A 12,150-nucleotide genomic window follows, 5' to 3' on the forward strand; every position below is an offset into this window, starting at 1 on the left:
AGCTGAGCCTGGACAGACGAACGCTTCGCCAAGAAACAGCAGCCAGGCAGGTTCAGCAAGCCCGGGGAGCCATGGCAGTAAGCAACGAAGCTGAGGACTCTATCAACCCGGGGGCACCAGAGGAGAGCCCTGACCATGGCACCGGTTCACCATTCCTGCTTGATCCAGCAAGCAGTCCATCTGAACCCGAATTTGAACATGGACAATTGGAATTGTGTAAGTCAGGTAGACAGGTGCGAAGACCTGCCTACCTGCGAGACTATACTCCACCCCTTAAATGGAACCGAGAGGGGAGGGGTGTTCCGGACTAACAGGCTCGAAAGCCTGCAACTCTGATTGGCCCGCTGATAGCCGATCGTGATTGGTCGCCATAGACTGATGCGATTGGCCAGTAAACGGGCTGCCGCGATTGGCCCTGCCAAGAGCGGCAAACTCAAATTGCCTTCATTGGCTGCCTAGCTGCAGCCAGCTCTATATAAGGGGCTGCTGTGGCTGGGATTAGTTGCTCAGATCTGAAGTCACTAATAAAGAGCTGTTGTTGCTATCTGAATCTTGCTAACTGCTCTTTCACTGCTCTTTCACAAGGTGATCTGATTATTGCTTTTGAGACCATTTCAGCCATCCATACGGTTTGATGCTTAACTTCCCACCACAGTAGACCCAAAGTATATCAGGAATGACCTCTTTCCCTCTGGTGTCCTGTTGAGAAGCACTTGTTCGGGCTATATCTGATGCCCTCCGGATTTGTTGGGCTACAATTCCTAGCTAACATGATTCTCTTGAGTATGAATGATATTGTTTGAGAAGTGTCCGGCCAATGAAAGGCTAGGTGGCAGAGTGAATTAGCAAAAGTTTTCCTAATGAGCTGTTCTCTTTTCTCTGCCCTTTTCAGAAAAAAGCAGGCCAAATATTGAAGATTTGTGGACCCATCTTCCTGGCAGTGTTCTTTTTTCCCCCTATTTATGTACATGTTAGATAATACCGTATAGTGAATTAGCTGGATCTCAGACCTTTCTAACTTTGCAGTATGAGAATGAAAACAGCTCCAATTGTCATTAGAGCGACATTGTAAAGTATACACGATGTATAAGAGTCAAAATCGTTTATTTGTTATTGTTTTCATTTTTAATATAGTCCAAATCTGTCTTGTGGCTAGACTTTCACAACAAAATGTAGGAGGTTGCATTGAAGGACAAAAGAAGTAGACATTCCATAACAAACTGATTGCAGGAAAAATTGAGATAACATTGCCCACAATGGAGAGTAAATAGAAAGATATATGTGTATATCTCTCCAGAATATGTGCACTGGGCTATTCTATCCACTGTATTTATATGGCCCCTATTTGCGTGTAAATTGTTAATTAGGATGTTGATAAAAAGTCTTTAATTGTTATTTCCTTGTGTTGCCATGCCCTCAGCTCCTTAGTACCTGATAGGCAGGTGGTTAATCAGAATTTCTTTTGACTGACAGAGATAAACCACATTTACACATCATTCAAAAGAGAATATAAAAAGCTAAGAAGGAAATCCCAGTGGTGAGATTCAATTTTTTTAAACTATTGATTCTGTGGGTGTGGCTTGGTGGATGTGGCAGGGGAAGGATACTGTAAAATCGCCATCAAAGGTGGTATTTGGTGGTTCTCTGAATTACTCAAAATTTCTGCTACCGGTTCTCCAGAACTGGTCAGAACCTGCAGAATACCGCTTCTGCTATCATCCCTTTGCTCCGCTGCCTACTCTTTCCCTCTCCTCCTCCCTCGCTCAGTCGTCCTGCACCCTGTCTCCATCACTGGCCAGCCCTCCAACATCCGAGGGACTCAGGACTGCCTTGTCTTGCTCACATCCTCCTCTTCTGTTGGCTGTATTTCCTCCTCCTCCTCCTCGGTTCCAGGCTCCAACGGAAGTGTTTTGTACAAGTCATTCTTAACTTATGACCACAACTGAGATTCATATTTCCATTGTTGAGCAAGAGTTGTTAAGTGAAACACGCCCAATTTTACCACCTTTTTGCCAAACTTTTTAAGCAAACCATTTTCAATTGTTAATAACATGATTGTTTTTGTTGTTCCTAATATTCAGCTCTGTCAAAGTCTGATGATCTGTCTACTGCTTAGCTGTCTTGGAGTTCACATGAATTACAGATCATTGTCTTTAAAAGAAAGTATTACTAATTTGTTTCAGGCATCCAAGTCACTCTTAACAAGCTCCTCAGAACAAATGAATAAGTATATACTGGAATGTGCATATTTAAGTGGATTAAGTCCTGTTAATGTTTAGATGGCTTAATTCAACTTAAGTTTCCCATAACAGCACTTAATTTGAGCAATGGAAATTCATTCGTTTTTAAAAAGTTTTTTTAAAAGCAGTATGACTGTTCCACCCTAAGGTCAATCTCAGAAAGAGATTCTAGTACCATAAATCCAGCAAAAATGGAGTGCTCAGGTTTATGATTAGTTGGTAAAAATCCTCCCTACCGACACCATCTCCTTGACAACTTGTTAATATTGATTTCCTCTTTAAAAACAGGCAAAGTCTATAGTTTTATTATCTCAGAGTTTCACGCCCCCCACTTACAGCAATTCTAGTGGACTTCAGCATTAGGTTGATGCTGGCTGGGGAATTCTGGGAGCTGAAGTCCACACATCTTAAAATAGCTGAGTTTGAGAAACTCTGACTTACAACTGGATGCATTCCCTAAAGCCCTATATAAACTCTATGGTTATTTTTAATAGGGCAGAAGAGACAAATTAATGAACTCAGGAAGAATAGTGATACTTCTTTAATGAATTACATTTCAATTAAATTAAGTAAAGATTTTTCTATGGTCTAGCACCCACTTCGTCTTTATTATCTCAAAAAATCTAAGCAGAATCAGATTTAGTTAGCACTAATAAGAGAAAATCCCAGATATTCAAGTGAGTCTGGGAAATTGTCAAATCAGGCAGAGACAAATCACTAACACACTGTTACTCAGACACTATATGCAATAGCATCTAGGGGGTCTGCAAGAATCAAACATAATTCATGATGCGAGGACAACCCAAGTTTCAGAATGGCTGAATACCTGAGCTAAATGATAGGGAAATGATTCATGGGTTCAAGATTGGCTGTGTTTGCAGAGTGTGTTTGCAGAATGTGTTAACCAGGTCAAATAAAAAATCTTGTGTTTACATCTCATATAAGTGAAACTGGAATAGTTTTCGTTTAGCTTCTGCATGGCTTTAACATCTTATACAAATCCAGCACATGTGATCATTTTATGTTTCTACTTCTTAGCTTCAAATTCCTTTTATTGGCTTTTAGTTACAGGGATACACAGATGCAGACACACATACACATATTTCTTCAATGATGCCATCTCTCTTATCCTGGAGTATGGAGAAGTGTTGGTCGCTTCTTGCCATCTAGTGGCTGTTGTTTAGACCACAACTTTGCTTTTTTATTCTGTTTCCTTTTAAAAAAAAAATCTATACTATCATTGTTGATTATTCTCTGACAGCTGCAGAACTATATATAATGCTTTCTAGTCTTCCCCTGATTCCTTATTTTTTGTTGCCATTTCATCTAAGTCCTGGTCTAGTTTAAAATGCACTTGTTTTCTTGGTCAGTGCAATATCTTCGATACAAATGTATATCAGCCATTTTTTCTCCGAATGCCATCACTCTGCTAAACAACTAATTCCCACAACACTGTCAAACTGTTGACAGTGTTGTTACTGCATTACTGTTATTCTTCTCATCCTTCCTATTACCTATCTCCTCCCACTTATAACTATATCCTTACAATTTATATTTAGTTTCCTAATTTGATTTGATTGCTTATTTAGTATCCTATTACTATTACTATTACTAAGTGTTGTATCTTATGATTCTTGATGAATGTATTTTTTTTGTACACTGAGAGCATATGCACCGAAGACAAATTCCTTGTGTGTCCATTCACACTTGGCCAATAAAGAATTCTAATTCTATTCTGTTCTATTCTGTTCCGTTCCGTTCCGTTCCGTTCCATTCCACTCCACTCCACTCCACTCCACTCCTCTCCACTCCACTCCATACTACTAATTTTTCTATATTTCCAGTAAGCTAGAAAGTTTTGTTCAAGATCTTAAGAAGGAATCTGTGAAATTTAAGAAGACAATAACATTGAAAGATGTTGAAGATAGAATTTTATTCCTGCGGCAAGTTGGAGAGGAAGTTTCCACCCTCCCAGAGGAAGTAGAATGGGACAATTTGCCATAGTCATCTTGCCACAGTCATCCAGCCATGGGAAATTATTTTGCCCACCCACCCAGGTGCCTTTTGGTTATTTTTTCTTTTGGTTTAAATATTACCTAGCATTGCCTTGGTTTTTATGTTCATTTTCCAAGAACATTGGAAGTAAGTTTTACGTTAGTAGGGCTTAGGTCCAAGAAAGTATTCCTAGAAACAAGACACGGTCCTTAAAAGCTTATTTTGAGGGTGGAATTAGGATGAAGAAAGCTCAAGACTTTCCTCTGTGAAACCATTGAGTGCAAGGGAAATGGATGGTAGGATGTGAGAGCCTGTGTCTTTGGCCCAAATGCAGACCTACTGGGCTGTTATTTCAGACTCCAAATCAGTGTTTATTAACTTGGCAATTTAAGATATGTGGACTTCAATTCCCAGATTTCCCCAACCAGCAACATTGAGAAATACTGTCCTAGACATTTCCCTAAATATATCATTCCACCAGTCCTGTCTGCTCCAAGTTGATAGTATTCACTGCATGCTATTTTTTCATCCCAACTAGAAAAAGTCATGCATGTGTATCTAGATGTACATGTGAATATCTCTTGGATTTTGATCTTTTAAACTGATGCAATACTGTGTTTATATAAAAAAGCATCTTTTACAGTAGTCTCCTTCAAGGGTAGAAAGAAAAGTCATTTATATTCTCTATAAGTTTAAAACAAATCAAGAAATGTTTGCTAGGTAATTCAAAAGATAAAGTAATACTGAATTTATCAGGTATCTGAATGGTGGTCTATGTGCTCTCCTTAACTGAAACTCTCCACCAGTATTTGCCCATGAAGATGAAGATTCAAAATCTGAATTCGATATTCCTTAGTCTTTTTACTATTTGAATAATAAGCCTAACTCTCTAAATCTGGTTGGATCAATAAATTATAGTAAGTCATGTGGGGTTTTTTATTGATTGAATATGTTATTTTATATCTATATATCTATAATATATTTTATATCTATAGATATTTTATATCTATAATGTTGCATATTTTATATCTGTAATCCAGGGTGTCAAACTCCCATTTCATTGCGGGCTGCATCAGGGTTATGTTAGACCTTGGGAAGGTGGGATGGGTGTGGCCAGGGTGGGTTTGGCCAGCTTGATGTCACTCGTGTTGGGGGGCCCTGTGGCAGCCCAAGTGCTCTGTCAGTGAAAATGAATTCCTGAGCTCTGTTTTTGGCTGGGACAGCCTCCTGCAACCCTCTGCCAGCAAAAACAGAGCTCAGGAATCCATTTTCACTAGCAAAGGCGCCACAGGCCGGTCCTTCACTGTTTCCAGGGCAGCCCCATGGGCCATATCTAAGCACCCTGTGGGCCGGATCTTGAGTTTGATACCCCTGATCTATATTTTGCCTTTCCTCTAAATAGCTCAAAGAAATAACATGAGGTCACTCCTCATTTTATCATTACCATATTGTTTTGAAAGACTTTAGTGTGGAGTAGATGATAATACTCCTAGGTGTGTGACATATTGAATAGGCTTGAATCTGGTTTCTCTGGGTTCTCTGGCTGAACATATCATTAAATCAAACTAGTATAGTGTAATTCATGATCTATATTTGATAGCTGACTCCAACTAGTTTATAATTGACCCCACAACTAAATTTGGCACAGTGCTAATTTCAATATGATGTGTGAACTTAGTCCCTTTTGCATTTCAGGTGTGTTTCATAGGCTTTTGTAATTTCCAACATTACTGAATAAAACACGAGCCATTCTTTGCACCAAGGTGGAAGCTATGAGATTTTAAAAAGAAGAACTTTATAAAGTAGATCTCTTACTAGCAACAGTCTGGAACATGACAAAGATCTTGACCATGCTATGGAGATGATACTTGCTAAAGCTATATTTTACCAGTTAGTGTTGGTGTGACTTGCATCCTTAGGACTACTAACCCAACTATTTGTCTTTGCTTCCCTGGCTAGTTAACTTTTAAACTTCCCAGGCAGTTAATTCTGCCTGGCAAGTGACACGTGACTGGGACATGCAAATGCAGCTTTAAATGAGGAAGGAGGAAGTCAGTGGTATGACACACACACATGCAAACCAGGCTGAATAATTTTTATCTATATTCCAACCTTCTCTTCTTAAGGAAGAGTGCTAAGAGGCCGACCAGCTTGCAACTGGAGAGGTATTGGAAGAGATAAATTATTTGAAACTTTCAGTCAGGTTTCAAGCCAGGACACCATTGCAGTGCCTCCATGATCACATGATGTTGGGTGCTTGGCAGTCCACCCACTATGTCACTTCAGCTTCTCCTACCTATATATTTCCACCTCACCTCAATCCTTTTGGCCACTCTGCACTCTGCCATCCCAGCTGACCTTGGCTGTGTTCTTTCTCCTGCTTTCTAAAGTCTTGCATGCAGAGTATGGGGCAGCTATTGGGGGGAAGGAATGGGCAGGAGGGGCCTTGGCAGTCTGTCCTAATGACTGCAAAAATTGCCGCTGCTAAGTGGAACAATCATAAGATATTTTGCCCAACCACTGCATTGCTTAGTGACAGAAATTCCACACCCAATTAAGGTCATTAAACAAGAATGCCCTGTACTTTTTTATGGCTTCTGGAAGAACTGGGATGGTGTTGACATGATTATAACAGTTTTTGATTTTTCAAGTATTTCAATACCCTAAGTCAGTGGTCCCCAACCACCGGGCCCCAGACCGATACCGGTCCGTGGATCATTTTTTACTGGGCCACAAAAAAGTGGGCACCACCATCTTGTTTCGACGGCGTTTGAGAAAGTGCTTCCGGGTGAGCTTGTCGGTGGGTTGGAAAGCGGCGTTTGGGTGCTGGAGGAATCCTCGCGCCTTAGTTTGGTCGAGGGGGGGCGGCTTCAAACGAAGAGCCATCCCGATGGTGGGGGAATGTCGCGTTAGGAGGAGATTAAGAAAGAGCCCGAAAAGCCCATTGACAAAGGAAAAAGGAGGAGTTGAAGGTGGCAGGGAGAAGCGGGGGATGGGTGGCTGGCCGGTCGCTCAGCTTGCCTTGCCTTGGTCGTGCGTGTTGATGCCGGTACCGGTCTGTGGATTATTTTGTGATGCCGGTACTAGGCTGTGGGACAAAAAAGGTTGGGGGACACTGCCCGAAGTCATTTTCCTACACAATTTAAGAAGTCTTCTCACATGCATTGTGATGTGTGTTCATAAGGGAACTGATAACATTCCATGTAAATGGAATATTATAATATAATGGAATAATACTGTATGTACATATTAAAATTATGCTGTGCCTGAGCAGTTGCTCCTAAGTGCTATGGATGCATTTTTTGTCTGAGGCATTAAAAATATTGTCTTTAAAGATCCATGAGGATGCCATTTCCAGTTGTTACCTTATCCATTATTTGACCTTTATTTATTTTTAAAAGAAAAATGTTGCAGAAGTTACGCTCAAGGGCATAGAAGTGAAAAGGAGGGGCTAGAAGGTTTTGAAGACCAGGACAAGGAATACAGTTGGATCAAATATCTGATAAGGGTTTCAAAATGAAGGAATCTGAATGAGAAAGATATTTCTCTAGAATTCATGAGATTCATTTCTGGTGTTCATTCGATAGTTAGAAATAATATTGTATGCTGAACATTGAATTTAAAATATCAGTTTATTCTGAGTTTTGCAGCGTTAACTCAGTCTCAGAAAAATAAACACAGATGGCTGATGCTTCATTTAACATCTTTATAAACACAATAAGTAAATTTTACAAACCAGTTGTAGATTTCTCCAACATGGAGCAAACTCACGACAGAAACATGTTGCAAGTAACTTCAGTAGCAAGCATTATATACAGCAGAGGAGAAAAGCAGTTTCATTTTCAATAGACAGACTCAGAGCTTAACATAGCTGCAGAGTTTAATATAGAGCCACGCCTAGGCTACTTTTAGTTTCAGTTTCCAACCTAGGCTACTTCTAGTTTCAGTTTCCAAAACAGTCCCCATTGGCTGACTTAGTTGCTATGCCTATTCATTGGCTGATCTTGTTACCAAGCTCTATTCCAGATCATGAATATACTCTGACACTCCTCCCTTCATAACTGGAATACACATAAATTCAATTACCTTTAATATTCTTCAGATACCTGTATTTGAAGACCCACATTCACAGTTCCCTCCAAATACCCGAGAATTCATTTTTATACCTATCCAACGCAATTGCGTCGATCCCAACCTTGTAACTTTCCGGTGTACATGCAATCATCAGCCTTGCAACTCTTGAACCGAAGACATTTCAAGGTCTTATCTAGACATGCAGTATATTCCAATTCCTGGCTGACTGCTTCAGCCCATAAATGGCCTTATTCAATTTATATACTGTGTTAGGTTTTTTACTTTCATACCCTGGTACTTGAACCATATAAATTTCTCCCTCTAATTCTGCATTGAGAAATGCTGTAGTTATGTCAAAATGTCAAATTTTATGGCCATGTGCTGCTGCCAACACTAGTGCCAGTTTCACTCCTTATAGTTGGCGTGAACACACCATCATAGTGCACATTTTTCATCTGTGAAAACTCCTGTGCCACAAACCTTGTTTTATATTGTACTCTATTATTGGGTAGTACCTTTTTCTTGTATACCCACTTGCATCCTACAGCTTTGCTACCTTGTGGCAAAGTGATAAATGTGAATACTTCATGTTCTCCCCTGGATTTCATTTCCTTGTCCATGATTTCTTTCTACTTTACTTGTTCAATTTTAGGTAATGCCAATTCTTTTTAGTTCCTTGGCTCATACCCTACGTTACACATTTTAACTCCACTAGCAGAATACCCATCAAGTGGAATCCCCTTGTTCCATCACTCTGACCTGCATGGCACTGACTGTTCCTGTGTGTCAATCCTCTCTTGCTTCATATCTTGTTCAGCTTCTCCTCCCTGAACGCTGACACTGTCACTAAGTGAGTTGCCATCACTAAGTGAGTTGCAATCACAAAGTGGATCACCATCACTAGGTGAATCATTCCAAAAATTTTCATCAATTCTGTTCCAATTTTGCTCTGCAAAGCTTGCAGACCTTAAAATTACTAGTCTTTTGCTCCCATCGCTAAAGCGATAACTTTTTGAGCCTGGCTCATAGCCCACAAACCTGAGCTTTCTAGCCTTTGGTTGCCCCTTTCTTCTAATTGCTTTTGGAATATGCACCCACACATTCTGAACCTCTATCAATTTGCAGCTGACATACCTGTGTTTATACCTTCTTCCTACAAAGCTTACCCATTGCTTAAATTTCTGTAGCACCTCTGTTTTACTCTTTAGTAAATAGCAGAACCCAAACTTGCTATAGTCATCTACAATGACCAGCGCATACTTATTGCCTCCCAAACTGGCTTGCATTGGGCCCCCCAAATCTGCATGTACCAGCTCTAGAGCTCATTGTCTGCCTTGTGCTACGCTTGCTTCCTGGGAATGCCTTGGACTTTGATGTTTTGCATACTGCACAATTCAAATATCCCTTTACATGCAATCCTTCTGCATACTGATCCATCTTTTGAACAACTTTAAAGTTGGCATGACCAAGTTTTCTGTGCAAAAGATGAACACATGAATCATGGTTTGCAACATTGCCAAAAGTTTGTGCACATTGAACTTTTTGTCCTTGTAACATACAAAGGTTATTATACTTTATGCCCTTCGCACAGACAATCCCATTTTTCTTTATAAGACACTGTCCATTTACAAATGTGATCTCAAATCCTTGCTTCTCTAAACTAAAGACATTCAGCAAATTATGTTCCATTTCTGGCACACATAAAACATTATTAAACCTTGTTTCCAAATATGGAATTTGTACATTGCCTCTTCCAGTGACTTTAGCCTTCTTGCCATTTGCCAAGGCTACTGTTTGTCTCCTGCAGCTGCATCCATCCTGTAAAACAATCATTTGGCTAGCCCCACTGTCAATAAGCCATTGATCTCTTCCATTACCATTGCATCCATTACCATTGTCCATCAACCTGTCCTTGCAAACTTCTTCTGTCTTGCAAGCAGTCCTTCTTTAAATGAGTAGTGTCACCACAGATGAAACATCATTTCTGTTGTTGGGCTTTTTGCTTAGCTGTAATCTGATATCTTCTACTGCTCTCTTCTGGTCTCTGGAGACAGCCTGGCTGTGGAAATTTCCATTGTTCCTCTTGGGCCCCCTCCTCAGGAATTTTTCCTCCTCGTATAATGGCATTTCTGCTCTTCGGCTATCAGACATGCTTTCAGAGCTTTCAGACTCAATTCCTGCTCTAGTTTGCATTCAAACACTGCAGACACAATGTCCCAAGTTTCATCTAGGCTGTTCAAAACCAGAGTACTTTCTGAGATTCAGGAATCCTCATCCCACGTTGTTCTAATTCCAAAGTTTGCATATGAACAAAATGCTGTTCCACTGAATCTCTGGCTGCAAACAAGCTCTATATAACTTTCTTGATAATTGTACAATGTTGCATGCAGATACACTCACATGAACAGTCCTCAATTTATCCCAGACTTCCTTTGCAGTCTTTAAATCAGCTACATTGATAAACTGATCATCTTCTAAACTTATGATATAAGCAAATGCTCTATCATGCAGCTTCTGATCTGCAGCATTCAATAGTTCCTTGGGTGGATTTTCAACAATATTCCAAAATTCTTTAGCTTTCAGAAAACATTCCATCTTTGCAGCCCAAATAATATAGTTCTTCTGACCAAAATGAGATAGCTCTCTTTAATTTTTTCAGCCATCCTGCAAAGCTTCTTGCCTTGTTTCTTACTTTTAACACAGGCAGTGTCTCAGCTTTAATTACAATTCAGTCTTTTCTCTGGCCTCCTGGGACCATAACCTATTCTGAGTTTTGCAGTGTTAATTCAATGCCAGAAAAATAAACACAGATGGCTGATCCTTCATTTAACATCTTTATAAACATAATAAGTAGATTTTACAAACCAGTTGTAGATTTCTCCAACATGGAGTAAACTCACGACAGAAACATGTTGCAAGTAACTTCAGTAGCAAGCATTATACACAGCAAAGGAGAAAAGCAGTTTCATTTTCAATAGACAGACTCAGAGCTAAACATAGCTGCAGAGTTTAATATAGAGCCAATCCTAGGCTACTTTTAGTTTCAGTTTCCAACCTAGGCTAATTCTAGTTTCAGTTTCCAAAACAGTCATCATTGGCTTACTTAGTTGCTATGCCTATTCATTGGCTGACTTTGTTATTAAGCTCTATTCCAGTTCATGAATATACTCTGACACAGTTATGTTCTATCCATGCAAAATTTAAATTCTTTTGATCTTTATTATTATCTGTAAACTATTTACTTGCAATATAAAACTTTTCTTAATGGAAATATGTTTTATCTTGAAGTTCAAACTTTTATCTTAAATGAACACCTGTTAACTATCCAATTTATGATTCAGAAAAATATCACCTCGCAGCTTGCAACAGGTTCATATTTGCAAAATTATATATTAGTTCAAAATCCACAAGGCTAAGGGAGACCTGGTACATCTATTCAAACTATTTTCCGAAGCACCAAAAGGCAAGACAAGAAACAATGCTTGGAAACTAACTAAGGAGAGAAGCAACCTAGAACTAAGGAGAAATTTCCTAACAGTGAGAGCAATTAACCAATGGAATAACTTGCTTTCAAAAGTTGTGAGTGCTCCATCACTGAACGCTTTCAAAAAGAGAGTGGACAACCAATTGTCTCAAATGATATATGGCCTCTTGCTTGAGCAGTTAATTGATTTAGAAGACCTCTGAAGTCCCTTCCAACTCCAATTATTATTTTATTCTGTCTTCTTTGAAATAATTCCCAAGAATGGTAACTTCATCCAAAATTCCTGAAATATTTTACTTTTATTTTATTTTTGCAATATAAAATGAAGCTTATTTTAGCAATGAAACAAACCAAACT

At 39.4% G+C, this 12,150-nt stretch overlaps 1 long non-coding RNA gene across 1 annotated transcript in view; it reads left to right on the top strand.

The window, feature by feature from the left end:
• LOC148123933 (uncharacterized) overlaps positions 1–12,150 on the top strand; it is a 64,294-nt gene that overhangs the window by 10,292 nt on the left and 41,852 nt on the right. The window lies entirely within an intron of this gene.

Source organism: Pseudonaja textilis, chromosome Z (genome assembly GCF_049901715.1).
Source record: "Pseudonaja textilis isolate UNSWEBS1 chromosome Z, rPseTex1.2, whole genome shotgun sequence".
Classification (NCBI taxonomy): domain Eukaryota; kingdom Metazoa; phylum Chordata; class Lepidosauria; order Squamata; family Elapidae; genus Pseudonaja; species Pseudonaja textilis.